The following is a 9,615-nucleotide window of genomic DNA, read 5'->3' on the forward strand; positions in this document are numbered from 1 at the left end:
CAGCCCATTGTGGGTGGGGCCATCCCTGAGCTGGTGGTTCTGGGTTCTATAAGAAAGCAGGCTGAGAGAGCCATGAGGAGCTATCCAGTAAGCAGCTTCCCTCCATGGCCTCTGCATCAGCTCCTGCCTCCAGGTTCCTGCCCTGCTTGAGTTCCTGCCCTCACTGCTTTTGATATGGAACAGTGTGTGAAATAAACCCTTTCCTCCCCAAGTTGCTTTTGGTCATGGTTTTCATCACAGCAATAGTAACCCTAACTAAGACAGTTACCAAGAAGGCAAACCAAGATAGGGTGTCTAACAGCTGTAAAATTAAAGTATAATTGACCGAAATAATGGTTTTTCATAGACTCGGATACATCCCACGCCAATCTGTTCTTCACCTCAGTCCCCTGGGTGATGGACACTCTGAAGATAACACTGGTTCCACAGTGAAATATATACAGTGTGTTTGGATGGAGTAAAGGAAAAGCTACTGTCCGGCCCTAGAGCGAGGCAGTGTCTGAGCTACTGAATAACAGCCCGAATAGTGGGTCGGAGGAGACCTGAACTTCAGAACAGACCTCAGGCTGCTGTCCTTTCCTTTAGATCAGCCTAAGACAGTGTGGGGGCCGGAAAGATGATTCAGATTGATTCTGCTTAAAAGATGCTCGTTTGGATAAAAAGCAGGTCATGTGTTACAATAGCATCCCAATTAAGCCAGCTTAACACCCCTTCTTTGCGCTTGTTATATAAAGCAAGGGAGAAAAGTAAACATCAGACCTGGCCATCAGCCTTCCTGCTGTCAAGTGCAGTGAAACATCAATCAAGTTGGAATTGCTGGCTACAATTTTGTCACTGAGAAAATGACTCAGTAAAATGACTCTTGAGATCTACCTGGTGATGGAGAAGGAGTGGCCGGAGCTGCGTAGAGTTAGCTCTCCCCTCCAGCTCCTCAGGGTGCACCAACCCCTCATCTTAGCAGTGTGGCTGCATCCATGAGACCGAAGGTCTCTCCGCCCGGTTTCCCGTCGGCGTCATGAAGCTGATGCCACTGGCCTGCTGGGCTGTCATAACAAGACAGAAATCAGGGGCTGGGGAGGTGGCTCAGTTGGCAGAGTGTTTGCAGCACACGCCTAAGGGACATGGTGTGGGTCCACAGCACCCATGTTTAAAAAAAAAAAAAAGACAGGCATGGTGGTATGTACTTATAATCCCAACACAGCTGTGGCGGCTGCCAATTTGGCACCATCTAGGATGACCTGGAAAGAGGGACTCCATGAGGAGTTGCCTGCATCAGGGTGATTTGTGGACATGTCTGTGGGGACTTGTCTTGATGACATTAATTGAGGTAGAGAGACCCACCTGTTGTGGATGGCACAAGTGTCTGGGTTTGGGTCCTGGACTGTGTAAGAGCAGGGAAAGCTAACTGAGTACCAGTACACATGCTTTCATTCTCTCTGCTCTTGACCATGGATGTGATGTGACCAGACCCTTCAACTTCCCGCTGCCTTGACCTCCCCACAATGATGGACTGTGACCTGGGACTGTGAAACAAAATAGGCCTTTTCTCCACTACGTTGTTCTGTCAGAGCATTTTAACAAAGAAGTGGAAGCTAAACAGCTGGGGAGGTGGAGACAGGAGAAACCCTGGGGCTCTCTGACCAGTCAGGCCAACCTAATCAGTGAGCCCAAGGTTCTAATCTCAGAAAACAAGATGGATGACTTCTGAGGAATGACATCCATCCATCCATACACACACACACACACACACACACACACACACACACACAGGACCAGAAATCATAAAAACAAGAAAAGTATCTTGGAGTTTAAGTGAACTCCTTGAGTGGAGTCATGGACTGATTTTCTCAGCTCATCATATCAGAATCTTCAGTGTCTCTGGCAGACATGAGAATGCTGTCTGTGACCACCCTGGGGGGGATCTGAGCATCTTCCTAGGGAGATAACGAGCCACCAAGCCCTCCATGCAGAAGAGAGCCCATCTGAAAAGTAGTCAGGGAAAAAAAATGCCTCCTTTTGTGTCAGCATCATCAAGGACATGCCCTTGGCTACTTAGGGAGGGCTAAGCCAAGGGCCACCTGCCTGACAACAGGTGTGACACTCCCACACTGAACAGAATAATCAAGCACCCTGAACAGAACATTTTCATTCATTTTTATAGCAAAGAAACCGACTGGGGTGTGTGAGCCACGCCCACATGTACCAGCTCAGCTCACTACCTCTTGACATCATCCCTCTGCCCATCCTCCTTTGTTCCACCACTGCCCATCCTGGTAGCAGCACTCACTTCAATCCAACCTCCCTGGTGTCTGCAGCATCCTCTGCTTCCTATCAAAGCTGTTCTCGGGCCCTCAAAAGGCCAGCATGGCAAATGACCAATCCTGGCTCCCCAGGTCCACCGTGTGATGGGAGCTCTGACAGGTTTCGACAGCCTCGCCTCGACAGCCTGGCAGGTTGCATTCCACGTTTGCCACATAAACAACCTCACCTTGTGCACTGGCCCCCATGTAAAACCACTGTAACTCGTGATTCCCAAGGAACAGCCCATGCTGAATACCTCCGGCACTGGTTCAGAAGTGGGACCGGTGACTAGAACAACTTCCTACTTCCCAACACTTCTGGGAGCTAGCTTCTGGGAGTCTCTCTGTGATCCTGACATTCTGAAGTATACATAAGAGATATATAGATACTTGTGCCTGTGTGTGTGCATGTGAGTTGGGATCCATGTAGCCCAATCTGGCCTTGAATTTGCTATGTAGCTGAGGATAACCTTAAACTTCTGATCCTCCTGCCTCGACCTCCTGAGTGCTGGGATTATGGGTGTGCACTCCACACCTGGTTCTGTGTATATGAAACCAGCCCACCCAACTACCCCAGGGACCCTGTTCATCTAAGGGAGTCTCATGAGCTTAGGATACTGTCTCCAAGTGTAAATCTGCTCCTTTGCATGCAGATATTGACAGCAGGCTTGTTTATAACAGGCAAAAATTGAAAATGCCCATTGGCAACACTTGGTCTATCCATATAGTGGGGTATGATACAGCCATCACAAAGGACAAAGTGCTGGGATAGGCTTCAACATAGATGAGCCTCAGAAACACATTAAGCAAAAGAAGACTAGAAAAGGTTACAGACTTGGCCTGGAGAGATGGTTAGTAGTTAAGAGCACCAGATGCTCTTGCTGAGGACCTGGTTTCAGTTCCCAGCACCCACATGGCAGCTCACAACCATCTGTAACTCTAGTTCAGTGGATCTAATGCCCTCTTCTGGCTTCTACAGACACTGCCTGCATGTGGTTCACAGACATACATGTAGGTTAAAAAAAAAAAACCCATATACGTAAAATAAATTTTTAAGATTGTGCATTGCATATTCTGTTTATATGAAATGTCTGGAACAGTCCATAACAATAGAAAGTAGGCTAGCAATTGCCCAGGGCCAGCAGTGGGTAATAGAGAGTTAGTGCCAAGAGTCTCTTCTTGGGGAGAATGAAAACCTCTAAGATCGGAATGGGGTGCTGGGTACATGGCTGTAAATTTACTAGAAAATCAATTTTCTGTAAAAATAAGTGAAGACTGGGAGAAAGAGGAGTAATTCAGAATTGGGAAAACTATCTTTAATTCCTGTGTAACTTTTGAAGCTGGCATTTCCTTTCGGGTTATTATAGCCCTCACAGTTATTGTAAAGAAAATTAGAAGCAGAGGAAGGTATTATTTTAATGTTCATTACCTGGGGAGATAATTGCCACTTGGGTTCTAATATATTCCCTTCTGATCTTTCTCCAGCCATACATACATTTTTAAATTAGGATCATGCTACATTTTCAGCTGTGTGTCTCATCTACAAGGTATAAAGCTTAGACGTGTTCAGGAGTAATGGAACCTACCAAAATTAAAAAAAAAAAAAACTTGGTGTTTGGGGAGTGAGTGAAATCCTGTTTTGCTAACATTATGAATAAAACAAAATACATTTTTAAAGAGCTGGGGATGTCGCTCAGTGGTGAGGCATTTGCCTAGCACAAAGGATGCCTTGGGGCCCATCCTCATTACAAAAAAAAAAAAAAAAAAAAAAAAAAAAGACTTGCTGAGCATGGTGCCACACTCTTGGAATCCCAGCTCCTGGGAGATAGAGGCAGTAGCATCTGTAGGCCAAGGCCACCCTTGGCTACATAGTGAGTTCAAAGCCAGCATGTGCCTGGTGAGACCCTTCTCAAAGGGAAGGAGAGGAAGAAGAGGAGTGGAGGAAGGAGGTACATGAAGGAACGGGGAAGGGAGGGAACCTGTGCCTACCTCTCACTACATCACCACCCTGCTTCCCTCCTTCATCCGTCTCTGTCTCACCTGCTGAAGTCTTCCTGCTGGAAGATAAGGCCTCTTCTCTGGGGATTAGCTTTCCCAAATGATGGAGTGGGTGTTTTTGTTTGATTTCATAGCTGAAATGAGATCCTGTGAAAATCACATAATGAATGGCCTGACGTAGAAAGTAACAGGTGACTCCAAGCATAGTGACAGGTGACCCACAATCCCAGTGAAATGAGACCCAGTTTCCATTTCACTAGGCTCTCGAAGCAAATCCTGGCCCTGTGGAGAACTCACATCCCACTGTTATTTCTAGGGAATGTGTAAACAACTTGACAGCCATCCACAGCTGCTGACATCCACCTGACTGACAGTAACATTAAAGGTGTCTGTTCATGACCCACGACAATCACTAGGCTTGGCCTTGGTGCCAGCCCCTGCATGCTGTCCAGCCACGGGGAAAGCACTACTGTAGATGTAACTGTCTTATTAAATAAGAAACACAGAGACAAATGCAGCATTAAAAGCCCAAGAGGTCAGAGCAGTAGCTAAGAGCTGAGACTAAAAACCCTTTCCTACCCTTCGCTGCCGCTGCTGTCCTTCCCCTCAGAAAGAGGCCTACTTCCTGTGTGTCTGTTTTTTTATTGACTTTCTGTTCTGCCTTCTAATTGGTTGTAAACCCAACCACATGACCTCCTCGTCACTACCTGTCTATACAGACCTCTAGGTCTCTATGGTTGGTATTGAGATTAAAGATGTATGTCTCCATGCTGGCTGTGTCCTTGAACACACAGAGATCTGCCTGTCATGTGATCGGGATTAAAAGTGTGCTCCACCACTGTCCAGCTTCTGCTATGGCTTGCTATTAGCTCTGACTCCCCCACACACACCAGGCAACTTTATTTATTAACATACAAAATAAAATCACATTTCAGCACAAATAAAATATCACCATACACTATGACACAGTCTGGGTCCCTAATATGTTGTCAGCCAATCATTTAGCCAGTAGGAACAGGAAGCTAAAAATCTCAAGTATGTTTAGAATGACTTAGTTAAGTGCCATTGTTGTTGCTTAAGAAATGATTTGGAGGCTGGAGAGGCAGCCCAACAGTTAAGAATGCTTGTTGCTTTTGAAGAGAACCAGAGTTCAATTGCCAGCACCCATATTTGGTGTTCACAACCACCTGTAACTCCAGCTTCAGGAGATAGGATGCTCTTTTCTGACTTCTGTGGGTATTGCCTTCATATATGCATATGCTCATATACAGACACACACATACACAGAAGTGAAAATAAAGTAAGTAATAATGATAATGGTTTCACTTACACGAGGGACTCAAAATATCCAGACTCATAAAGGCAGAAGTGGGGTGGTGCTGCCAGGATCCAGAGAGGATAGTGTGGGTCCACCCTTCAATTGCTGGCAGAGGTTCAGTGGGGAAAGGTAAGGAAGTTCTAACCACCGAGGAGCCTGATGCATGGCAGTGTGGATGTTCTCAATGCCACTGAGCTGTACACAAAAGTGGTGAGTGTAAGTATACTGTAACATGATAGCTCAAAATAGTAAGATATGAATGATAAGAGTAATGGGGAGCCGCTGGAGAGATGGCTCAGTAGCTAAGAGCAATGGCTGCTCTTCCAGAGGACCAGAATCTAGTTCCCAGCACCCACATGGAGACTCAACCTGTAACTCCAGTTCTAAGGAGTTCTAATGCCCTCATCTGGCTTCTATGGGCACCTGTGCATACATGCACATATCCACACATAAATAAAAATAAACTTTTTGATAATCCCAAATCATAGTTTGCAGATTTTTGTTTGATTTCCTAGTAGAAATGAGATCCTGTAAAAAAAAAATCAAACTACATAATAAATATTCTGACATAGGAAGTAAAGACTAAAGCAAAGTAAAGGCATAGTGCTGCACACCTGTAATTCCAGCACTCGGAGGTTAAGGCAGAAGGATCATGAGTTCAAGGCCAGCTTGAGCTGTGTAGTAAATTCCATGCCAACCTGGAATACATAGAAAGACCTTCTCAGGAGAACAAAACACTATTTAATTAATTAGTTGTTTAATTAATCAAATTTAAACATAAAGGACAACAGCTTATCAAAAGAAGACACTGCACACCGGTGAGACCTGAACTCAACAGGTCCAGAGGAGCCCATGCTGGGCTCTCTGCTCAGCACTGCCAGCCTCTGTAGAGCCCTCCGTGTGGAAGCAGCCATGTGCCTCCGGAATGGGCGTCAGTGACCTTCACTGGGTTCCCTACCACCACAGTGAGGACCGGAATGGGTCCTATCTCAGAGGTCCTTGCAGCTCTCCACTCAATCAGTCCCAAAGCCGCCCCTACACACCCAGCAAGAGCCCCACACCACATTCAGGGCTGGGACTTCCTCAGACCTTTCCTGAGAATGTAGCCATGGGCTTCCTCCACGAGAACTGAACAAGTAAGGGTCAGTCACAGTCTATCTGAGTGGTCGGCTCCTTTCTGGTCTACTACACACGTGTGCAGGATTCTCTGCTCATTGCTGATCAGCCTTCCACATATCCCGGGTAACTGGCACGTTACTGGTCTGCCATACACGTGTTCTGGGTGGATGGCTCAAACTGAGGCTTTTTTCTATTGAAATGGAAAGTCCATGAAAAAGAAGCACTGTCCTAACCAAGCTTGAGTTCTTAGATTTGTCACAGAGCAGTCCCATGGGCACTGGAGGCTGCTGATGAGAAAGAGAAACAAACAAACAAACAAACAAAAAAAAAAAAAAAAAAAAAAAAAAAAAAAAAACCAGGGGCTAAATGTCTAGAAAATACCCAGAAGCCCCAGGACTTGCGGTTATTCCTGGAGCCAAACAGCCTTGGGAAGAGCCTTGCATTTATCTCTGAGCTTTGCATGTAACTTCTCTCCTTCCTAGACCTACAAACGAGGGAAGAGAATGGCAAGGCAGCTTAGCAGGTAAAGGCCTTTGTCATGCAAGCCTGACCGCCTGAGGTCAGTCCCCAGAAACCACAGTGGAAAGAGAGAGCCAGCTGTCAAAAGTTGACCTCTGACCTCCATAGGTGCCATAGCTCCAGTACAGGTACACACACACACACACACACACACACACGCACACGCACACGCACACGCACACGCACACACACACACATGCACGCACGCACACGCATAAAGTAATAAATAAAACACAATGGATTTAAAATAACTTGAACTAGGGAAGCAGGATAGAGCTTGCCGAAAGGATTTTGGCTCACCCGGCCTTTTCCTCTCATCCAAAGAAACAAGCTCCTTCTACTGACTTAGAAAAAGACGTTGCCAGCTGGCTGGGCAATAACACATGGGAAATTGAAGACAGTCCTGTAATTAAGTTCACAAGAGGCCAATTCTTCTGGCCATATTTCAAACACCCGTAATGTCTTCTCATCCATTCTACCCAAACGACTTTACTTCATAATATATTCAGAGCAGGGGGGAAAATATATATATATAATGGATTCTTCTGAGATATTCAATTAGTTCAATAAAAAGAGAAAAGTGATTTTTCAACAAAGAAATTTAGCCAAATGGCTAGAGCTGACAGTGAAAAACTGGCTGTGAAGTAATTATGCATTTCTTTGGAGTTGTTGTTCTAACCAAAGTTAGCACTGCGCCCCGTTACGAAGAGCCCTCCCTGATGATTAATCACAGTCTTCCTCTTCCATGCGTGTTTGTTTGAATGTTCATTCTGCATCCATCTTTGGGTGTTGATACATTTCAATTCCCAGCGGTCCGGGAAGGGCTCTCCATTCTCATTGCTCAGAACCCACTCTTCATCTCCCTTCAAGCTGATTTCTCCCCCATTAATGAAAAAAGCAAAACAAAACAAAGCAAGGCATGCCTGGGACATTCTCCTTGCAAAATCTCACTGCTTTTTTTCTTGTTTTTTGATTTGGGATTTCATTTGATTTTGGTTTCTTTTTCTTATGGATGGGGTCTATTGAAACAGGGGCTCACTCTGTAGCCCAGGCAGGTCTCAGATTCACCATTAGACACAAGCTAGAGTCATCTGAGAGGAAGGAATCTCTATGGAGAAAATGCTCCCACCAGATTGGCCTGGGGTGCGTTGTTTGTTTGTTTGTTTGTTTTGTTTTGTTTTTATTGATGGTTGATGTGGAAGGGATCAGCCCATTGAGGGTGGTACCATCCCTGGGCAGGTAGTCCTGGATGCTGTAAGAAAGAAGGCTGAGCAAGCCATAAGGAGCAAGCCAATAAGCAGTATTCCTCCATGCCTCTGCATCAGCTCCTGCCTGCAGGATCCAGCCCCGACTTCCTCAATAACTTTAAAATGAAATAACTCTTTCCTCCCAAGTTGATTTTGGTCATGGTGTTTTATCACAGCAGTAAAAACCCCCGATCCTCCTGCCTCAGCCTCCCAGATCAGTTTCTTATCTTGCAGTTCATCTCCCCTGTTTTCTCCAAAGCCATCATCTGTCTTTAAGTTTCAGGATCCTTACGATTAGAGTCAGCCCTCGAGCATTCTAATTTTCCAGAAAGGCTTCTAAAAGCTCCAGCATTTGTCCTGAACCCTGCATTTCTGCACAGCGTGTTTAGTTTGAGGGATCATCAGCACAATCAGAGCTGGACCTGTGGTCCCTTAGTAGCCTCTGCTCTTCCTCCAGTGGCCTCACTTGAGCCCCTATTCACCAGGACAAGATATTTTCCTTGTGAAAACTGCCCACCTCTTAATCTGCTGTGGAGACTCCCTGCCAACGGCACCCAGCATCTCCTATCCATACAGCTGTGTGTTTCCTAACAATGTGTGAGGTCAGGTTGCTCCACAACCCCCTTTAAGGGAAAAAAAAAACATTTATCTTTATGTGTATGGTTGTTTTGCCTACATGTATCTCTGTACATCATGTGCATGCAGTGCCCAAGGAGGCCAGAAGAGGGTGATGGATCCCTCAGAAATAGTTATAGATAGAGTTGTGAGCCACCATGTGGGTACTGGAAATAGAACCTGGGTCTTCTGGAAGAGCAGCCAGTGCTCTTAACCACTGAGCCATCTCTCCAGCCTCCACAACTCCCTTTAAAACTGCTGGTGGTAGATGGCTGAGAAGCTAAAGGCACTTGCTGCCAAGTTTGATAACCTAAGTTCAATGCCTTAGGTTTGAATCCACAAGGTAGAAGGAAAGAACTAACTCCTCTGACCTGCACAAGTACATACACACGCACACAGACATGCAAACACACACACACACACACACACACACACACACACACACATAATTATTTTAAAATTTTAAAATTATTTTTAAATTGTCAAACCACCATCATTT

At 45.6% G+C, this 9,615-nt stretch overlaps 1 protein-coding gene across 2 annotated transcripts in view; it reads left to right on the forward strand.

Moving 5' to 3' along the window:
- The window catches only part of Cdh13 (cadherin 13), a 1,016,171-nt gene that overhangs the window by 992,029 nt on the left and 14,527 nt on the right, over positions 1 to 9,615 (forward strand). The gene's annotated exons all lie outside the window — the stretch shown is intronic.

Source organism: Peromyscus maniculatus, chromosome 5 (genome assembly GCF_049852395.1).
Source record: "Peromyscus maniculatus bairdii isolate BWxNUB_F1_BW_parent chromosome 5, HU_Pman_BW_mat_3.1, whole genome shotgun sequence".
NCBI classification, from domain to species: domain Eukaryota; kingdom Metazoa; phylum Chordata; class Mammalia; order Rodentia; family Cricetidae; genus Peromyscus; species Peromyscus maniculatus.